Source organism: Lissotriton helveticus, chromosome 5_1 (genome assembly GCF_964261635.1).
Source record: "Lissotriton helveticus chromosome 5_1, aLisHel1.1, whole genome shotgun sequence".
Classification (NCBI taxonomy): Eukaryota; Metazoa; Chordata; class Amphibia; order Caudata; family Salamandridae; genus Lissotriton; species Lissotriton helveticus.
In genome coordinates this window covers 99184800-99193633 of record NC_136065.1, presented here as the reverse complement: position 1 = coordinate 99193633, position 8834 = coordinate 99184800, and positions in this window count along the sequence as shown.

Below are 8834 nucleotides of genomic sequence, written 5' to 3'. Positions count from 1 at the left end.
GTATGCAAGGTCACTTGGATGTGTGTTGTGCAGTGTCACACATGTGCAGTTGTAATGCAACACACATACGTGCTATGTGTGCACTTGGAATGTACAGGTGCTCTACTACATCTGGCTATTCAACAGACATTGTCAAAATGACATTATACAGAACTTGACCCCTTGTGTGCCACTCTCATCCACAGCTCGCCCTGCCTGTTGTCCGTTGGGGTCATCGTGGTCATCCTGCTATTGCTCATTATGATTGCAACGTCAGCCAAATCAACGGAGCATGCTTGGACATGTGGAGAAGTCAATTTTGGTAAGGACTCTTATGAGGCTGTTTAGCGTTGGTATGTGTAGAAACGTGTGGTACATGTTCATGTGCATGTAGGGTCACCTTGCATACATGCAACTCCATTATGTTACTTATTACATGTATGGCCACTACCATGACAGGATAGTCACCCCATCTGACTGTCATCTGTTGTAGTTTGAGACTCTGGTGAATGCATCAATGTGTGTAGACATTGCCACTGCAACATTGCATATACCATGGCTTGACATTGTGTCAGAGGTCACAACCACGGACTCTGTGGGGGATTGCAGCCTCACTGTGTGCATTAGAATGTGACTGGATCCTCACCTCCAGCTTGTGGGCCAGTCCAGTTTGATTAGCATGAAACCATGTGTGTGGGTGTGGCCCAGTGTATGTTCCACATGTTAAGACAACTGTCCTGTGAATCAGTTTACATGGATGCATTGCCCCTTGTAGCAGTATATCATGCCACTGTCATGTCGTTACCTCAGTGCAGGTTGAGAATACTGCTACGCCAGCCTTTACAGTGAGTAGCAGTTCTATTTTGATTCACATAATGCCATGTATGTTTAGCATGACAAAATAAAATGTTGGGATGATGCATATATGATTTATTGTGTTGCACCAGTGGAGTGCGGTCATTCACATGAATCTCTGGTCCCGTGCAGCATTACTGTGCAATGGTAGGGTCTCATTATGTAGCTTGGATGAACATCACTTGCACTTTATATTTCTTCTACCTGCATATCATGTTTTGCATAGTAATGCAAACTTGACAGATCAAAAGACTGGCTACAGAGTGCCTTCATTGTATGTCGGTCATTAGCTTCCTCATCATATGTGATACTTACAGCTGTTGTGGGTGAGGTCAAGTTTGCCTACATGGCCCTTATGGGTAACCAATATCAGATACAGACATTACAGTTAGCGTAAGTTGCATTTCCATATGTTTCCATTTGTTTGTAAGGTCCACCTCATCTGAGCCAGTGAATGAGTTTTAACAACATAGATCTAATTGCATGGTAGCTCACTTGTGAGCGTTATACATGACTCTAATGGATGACAGACTGTCCTACGTTTTATGTGTCCGTGTCACAGCATCGGATCTCATGTGATGGCATGATTACTCATCAAAAATTTTCTCCAGTCAGTACACTTCACAGGTGTGACTGGTACAGTGTAGCAAATGAGGTATTTTGAAGTGTCAGTGACATGAGAATGTACTCCTAATGGTTCTTTGCCTCTGTTTCAGGTCTCCCTCCCTGCAGTTCCCATCCTCTCCTTCCCTCGCCTGATCACCCTTTTGTGTCTGTCGTTTGTACTCAGACCAAGGGGCTATTTGGAGGTGGAACCCTTAGAGCATCACACCACTCTGATGAAGAAAGGTACGGCCAGTCCTTGACAGCCTTGTAGGTAATAGTACTGCTGCATTACAGGTGACATCGTTAATAGTGTAATTTGGACTTCTTGCCAATGCACATGTATGTTTGATAATGCTCCATGGGCTCACAATGTAAATAATCATGTAGTGCATGACGTCTGACTTCTACAGAATATTGTGCCGCCTTGATGTCAATGCACATGTCCTTCTAATGTGCATCTATAGTATTTGGCATTAAGTTAGCTCATGCTTGTTATGTGTTTACCTGTAAAGTGACCACACGCATGGGGTTGGGGAAGGCTAGAATACTATGTTGTGTGTGAGGTAGATGGCTTTGTAGCTGCTGTTTGGCTTTGAACACAGTAGCTGTTGTCTACACCTGCTGACGCTGTGTGTCTTGTGCCCCACTTGTCCGTAAGGGCCCTGATCCAGTGACTGTGATCTGTGGTGATTACTGTGCGATTTTATTGTCAGTGACCCTGAGTGAGGCAGACACTCCTGCCTTCACATCCACATGTCACTTTGTGGCTTGCCAATGCCCTTGTGGTATGTGTTTGTTTGGCAAGTTGTCACACCCCTCCTGCCGTCATGTCTTCACTCATTGCTGCTGCTGCATACACAGCCACCATGCAGCGCACACTATCCAGGAACACAGACACCTACAGGATGACCCTCCTTCCATCCATTTATAGAGCATGCTCCTGCCACCCTACACACAGACAACACCAGACAATCACCCTCCTGCTATCACAATGCTTCGACCTCAGCCATTGCTGCTGCTATGCCTGTGTGTGCAACACATACTGGCACAACTATGCAGATTCACATGACATTGGGTCTACGTACCACCAGGTCATGTGCCGTGTCCAGCACACACACACCTTCCATAGGCACAATATTGTACAGTGTTACCTTATCAACACCACAATAGCACAAAACTGCTTGCTTACAGTCACGTGGCAGTACAGAACCTGCTCACACCACTTCAACATAGCTGTCACAGTCAGTCAAGTTGCCACATGGGACACACACCATGACCCTGTCTCTTGGGTGTGGTGTGATTTCCCCGTTCTGGTGTAGGTATTTGTCAGACGTGTGTAGTTGTTCTGTATGCGTTGCTCCCATTACAGTAGTATAGTACTTGTAGCGCCATAGGGGTAGGTCACCTATTCAGGTGTGCTTGTGTAGAGTGCTACAGCCCATTGCCCACAGTCTGTCCTGCCACCCTTGTCCTGTGCGCCACTCATCACACCCACAGTACTGCATCATGCTGATGATAGCTCACATACCTGAGGACACAGTTGTAGGTACTCCCTACGTGGACTACTACTTTTGTGCCACTGATATGTACACCTCAAAGTGACTCTCCTGGGCCTGCCTGTGATAGCAGTTTTGGGATCCAAACCCCCCTCCAGCATTTACTGTCCCACACAGGTGTGTCTTTCCATCCATGTATGTAGTTGTTAGGAATTTCTGACCGATGTGTGTCCTCACTCAGATTCTGATCCAAGTGTGTGGATGACTGCTGTTTGTTGTATACCCTTGCATTTTAATAATTTGCACACACATATCAATTTATGCTGTTTCAAAGATAACTCACCAAATGCGTATGAGGTTTATAATATTTATTGGGTGATCTTGTGCAGGAAACGTGAATAGGTGCTGTACAGAAAGGGGTGGAATCCAAAGTTCACTGCTGGAGATGAGATGCCTTACAGTTTCAGTCAACAGAGTCCAGGCCACAGTGCTTGACATCATTGGGCAGACTGTGACCAGCAAGTCCATGTGGGAGAGTCTCATAGGGGATGCTCTTGCACCCAGGGGCAATATGCCAGGTCCAGTGTCCTGGGAGATGTGCATGGCCCACTGCCCCTCAACGTCTTCGCCGTGGACGACCCACCTTCCTTGGGGGACCCTCATGTGCAGGCATGGACGGTGCATGGGACGCTACGTCAGAGGGTTCCTCCTCCTCCTCCTCCCACCCTGTGGCTGGTGATGCACTTTGCCGTGATGTTGCTGGCCTTGTGACACAGGGAGGGGGCTGCATGTTGGCAGCCATCTGACGTAGCGTATGGCAAATGTCCCAATGCACCATCAAGAGCTGAGCCTGACTTGCCTCCACCCGTCCATAATGTAGGTCTTGCCTGGCTATTTGCTCTGCCTGCTGTTGTTTCACCTGGTTGAGGGCCTCCACAAGCTGGCTTACCTCCCTGGTGTCCCGCCGGTATGCCTCCAGTATGTTAGCGAGTTCAGGCATACCGGGTGCTGCAGCTGACTGTCCAGATTCTCGCCTCCGCCTTCTGCCACTCCCACCACCCTGACCCACATGAGCATGGCCTGCGCTTGTGGGCACATCCGATCAACAGGCGCCCCGAGTGCTGCCAGGGTGGAGGTTGTCAGCAACCTCAGGGGCGCCCGACAAAGGGTGTCCCTCATTTTCAGACTGGCTCTCTTGTGGATCATGGGCAGGGCTCTGACCTGTCTGCTGGGATGTGGTGGCAATGGGTCCGGTAGTTGGCTGAGATGTAGCTGGTACAGTTGCTGCAGGGGTTTGGGATCCAGAGGAGCCAGGTTGGTTGGGGTGATCCACAGTGCGTTGAGGGGCGGCGCTGTCGGTGGGGTCTGGGTCCTGCTGAGCCTGGGACTGGAATCCTTCTCCCCCCTGGTTGGGGTGGAGCTCCGCACGTTCCCCTGTGTGTGGGAGAGACAGACACTGTTAAGGCACTGTCAAGTGACATCTTGTTTAGTCATCCATTATCAGCATCACAGTTCCACAAGCTTTACATTGTTGACATTGTTCAGTTGTGTATGTAGTGGTAGTAAAATAACATGTACGATGGGGTATTTACATTCTTCCATTCTCTTGACAATGACTGACACAGCCATTGCTGTGTCTTGTGTTGCTGGCGCAACACGTGTAAAGCATTGCTCAGGTTCACGCAACATCCAGGATACGGTGTAAATCCTTATGTCTGCATCATGCATGCACTTAGTTCATATGCAGCATGTTGATGTAAGAGACAGAGCATCATTATTTTGCATGTCATCTACTACTTTGGATGTCTATTGCTGTTCCGTGATGGCCAAACAATGCCAACACCCCTGGACCTGTACACACACAGTTATAGATCATGGCTTTTGAACTTGGCACTTATCAAAGACGCATCACCTTGTCAATACCCATGTCCATGTTGGTACTTAAGTGCATCCACAAAGTTCATGAGATGGGGCACGTGCATTGTTTGAGAGGCACAATGGACTGGAGCATCTGCAATGTGCATGTATGAGTTGTATGCACATTCATATGAGTGAGTGTTTTGTTGTGGTACATGACAATTGGGACAGTGTTGCACTCCAATGCCTGTCCCCAGGGGATGAGTTTCTGTATGGGGGTTGTATGACAGGCCATGCTAGTAGTTTGCTTGTGAATTGCAAGCGTCCATCGTTCATGATTTGGCTGCTCCCTGATGTGGCTTGCTGGCATAATCGTGGATTTGTGTTGATGCACAGGATGTGTGACCTTGTCCTGGTGTTTGTGTTTCCAGTGATCACAGGAGGGACTTGTGCTGCCTACACCTGTGCCCATTGTGTACTACAGAGCTTTCCGAGATGTGTGTCCTGACACAGTACAGTGTTGACTGCAAATGGTGGGTGTGTTGCAGGCACTTAGCAGATGACTGCTGGTACTTGTGAGACATCCCTAAACATTTTGCTCTATGGTTTTTGTAAGGCCTGTGCAGTGCTTGTGTGCAACTGTGTGTGTGCCCAGGGAGCTGCGTTGAGGTGACAGAGGGAGGAACACTGAGGGATGGATACAGAGGGAGGCAGGCAGACAGAGTGAGAGAGTGCGACAGTGGGAGAGGGCAACAGAGGGAGAGGGCAACAGAGGGAGAGGGCAACAGAGGGAGAGGGCGACTGTGGGAGAGGGTGAATGTGGGAGAGGGCGAATGTGGGAGAGGGCAACAGAGGGAGAGGGCGACTGGGAGAGGGCGACTGTGGGAGAGGGCGAATGTGGGAGAGGGCGACTGTGGGAGAGGGCGAATGTGGGAGAGGGCAACAGAGGGAGAGGGCGACTGTGTGAGAGGGCGAATGTGGGAGAGGGCAACAGAGGGAGAGGGAGACAGAGGGAGACAGAGGGAGACAGAGGGAGAGGGCAACAGAGGGAGACAGGGGGAGAGGGCGACAGAGGGAGAGGGCAACAGAGGGAGAGGGCGACTGTGGGAGAGGGCGAATGTGGGAGAGGGCAACAGAGGGAGAGGGCGAGACAGGGATGGAGACAGGTAGTTTGTGCTTGCTCTCTTGCTACACTGCCTTACGGTGTCACAAAATGATGCATCTCCGAAAGGTGTGTCAGCAAAATTTAAATGTTTAGAAGCTGTGGTCTACTATCTTGTGTGATATTTCCCTATCCCTGTGCATTGGGCATAGTGCTTGTGTGTGTCCCTGGGACATATGGGATGAGAGCAGCCTCCTACCCTACACATTCCACCCTTTGTGCCTCCCCCTTGCAACTACCCCCATTTGGTTGTGTACTGCTGGGACTCATGCCCATCCACCCCATGCTGCTGGGCACTGTTGTTAGTCTACCCATGTAACTTGTGTTTTTGTACACTCACCAGACTCAACGGCTCCTTCTATTCCATGTACTCCCACCGGTGGCAGCAGGGCCATGACCTTCTCCTCCCAGGGATGGTATACAGGAGGTCTGCGGGGACCACCGCCTCCAGTGTGGTGTGCAGAGGCGTAATCCTGGTCCATCTTCTTCTTGACCATCCTCCGCAGATAGTACCACCTGGCCTGGCATTCCCCCCTGGTGCGCCTGATGGGTGCAACAGCATTGACCCGGTCTACGATCCTCTCCCACAGGCGTGTTCTTTCTGCCATGCTGGTCTGTCTGACCAATGCGCCAAACAGCTGTGGCTCGACTCTGATGACTTCATCTGTAAGTATCTCATTCTCCGGGTTAGTGAACTTTGGATTCTTGGGTGTGTTCATGGTGTGGGGTGTATGTGATTGAGGGGGTGATGGTGTGTATGAATGAGGGTGTGTGGGTCTGATTGTGAAGGGGGTGGTGTGGGTGTAGATGAGATAGGGTGTATGTGTGAAGGTATGTGGCTGCAATTGTTTGTGTGCTCTCTGTTTCCTCGCAAGAATGGGTATGTTGCAAAGGATGATGGGTTGTATGTGTGGACCCTTTTATTGGTCAAATGGTGGGTGTGGCTTATTTTGAATTGGTGGTATGTGTGTTATATGGGGTGGGTGTTGGTGTTGACCTCTGTTTGGCTGTTTGGCTGTGACCAGGACATTGATTGTCAATGGTGTGTACACAGGAGACATGTTCAGTGTTGTAGTGCGACTCGTTTGCAAGGTCCTTGTGCTCGTTTGGGTGTTGGCGTTATGTGTGCGTGTGGTACTTGTGCGTGCGATTGACTTGGACGGGCCGTTGGCGGGTGGGGGGGTTCGTGTAGGCTTGTTGGGGGGGTGTGCGTGCGGTACTTGTACGTGCGATTGACTTGGACGGGCCGTTGGCGGGTGGGGGGGTTCGCGTAGGCTTGTTGGGGGGGTGTGCGTGCGGTACTTGTGCGTGCGATAGACTTGGACGGGCCGTTGGCAGGTGGGGGGGTTCGCGTAGGCTTGTTGGGGGGGTGTGCGTGCGGTACTTGTGCGTGCGATTGACTTGGATGGGCCGTTGGTGGGTGGGGGGTTCGCGTAGGCTTGTTGGGGGGGTGTGCGTGCGGTACTTGTGCGTGCGATTGACTTGGACGGGCCGTTGGCGGGTGGGGGGGTTCGCGTAGGCTTGTTGGGGGGGTGTTCGTGCGGTACTTGTGCGTGCGATTGACTTGGACGGGCCGTTGGCGGGTGGGGGGGTTCGCGTAGGCTTGTTGGGGGGTGTGCGTGCGGTACTTGTGCATGCGATTGAGTTGGACGGGCCGTTGGCGGGTGGGGGGGTTTGCGCAGACTTGTTGGGGGTGTGTGCGTGCGGTACTTGTGCGTGCGATTGACTTGGACGGGCCGTTGGCGGGTGGGGGGGTTCGTGTAGGCTTGTTGGGGGGTGTGAGTGCGGTACTTGTGCGTGCGATTGACGTGGACGGGCCGTTGGCGGGTGGGGGGTTCGCGTAGGCTTGTTGGGGGGGTGTGTGTGTGGTACTTGTGCGTGCGATTGACTTGGACGTGCCGTTGGCGGGTGGGGGGGTTCGCGTAGGCTTGTTGGGGGTGTGTGCGTGCGGTACTTGTGCGTGCGATTGACTTGGACGGGCCGTTGGCGGGTGGGGGGGTTCGCGTAGGCTTGTTGGGGGGGTGTGTGTGCGGTACTTGTGCGTGCGATTGACTTGGACGTGCCGTTGGCGGGTGGGGGGGTTCGCGTAGGCTTGTTGGGGGGTGTGCGTGCGGCACTTGTGCGTGCGATTGACTTGGACGGGCCGTTGGCGGGTGGGGGGTTCACGTAGGCTTGGGCGAGGGGTACACGTGTAGTATGTATTGATGCCGCTTGCTGTGAGGCGAATGATCCCGTACGAATCAATGTTCATGCGCGAATACTTTGGGCCGTACGAATCGCGGTCAGGCTTTTCGTACCGAATCGTAATTGTGAGTTTGTACGGCCTGGTAACGAATCGTACGGTAGTATTCACGAGGCTTATTCGTACGGGTCAACGACTGTGGTTCGTACGGGTCGCTGACATTCGTACGGAAATCGACGGGAATGGATCGGAATACGGACGTCGGACTGTAGTTTCCCATTCGTACGGAATGTGCTACGAATACGAATCGTACGGCGGATTTTTTTACTGGATCGGAATCGGCCCCTAAGTGGCAACTATTCCTCAATGTCCCTCAAGGGCAACATCAATTACTTGTTTCGGGGACTCTCTGCAAGGACAATTCATGTACCTCACAGAGTGAGGCCTTCTTGAGTCACTGAAACTTTATTCTTACATTTTTGAACTTCAAAATTACACTGTCATTATTGAAAGGTCGAGAGTGCTGGTTCCACGATTGATGAGCAATAATGTCTTTTACCTTTAACATGTCACTATCCTGGCTTGTGGTGGTGGCAATTTGTTTTAAAGACATGGCAGCTGGTGTGCTTGATTTCAGCATAAAATTGTTTGGAGGCCTCCGCTGTCTTAGATGGGGTACCAGGGCACTGTAATGACA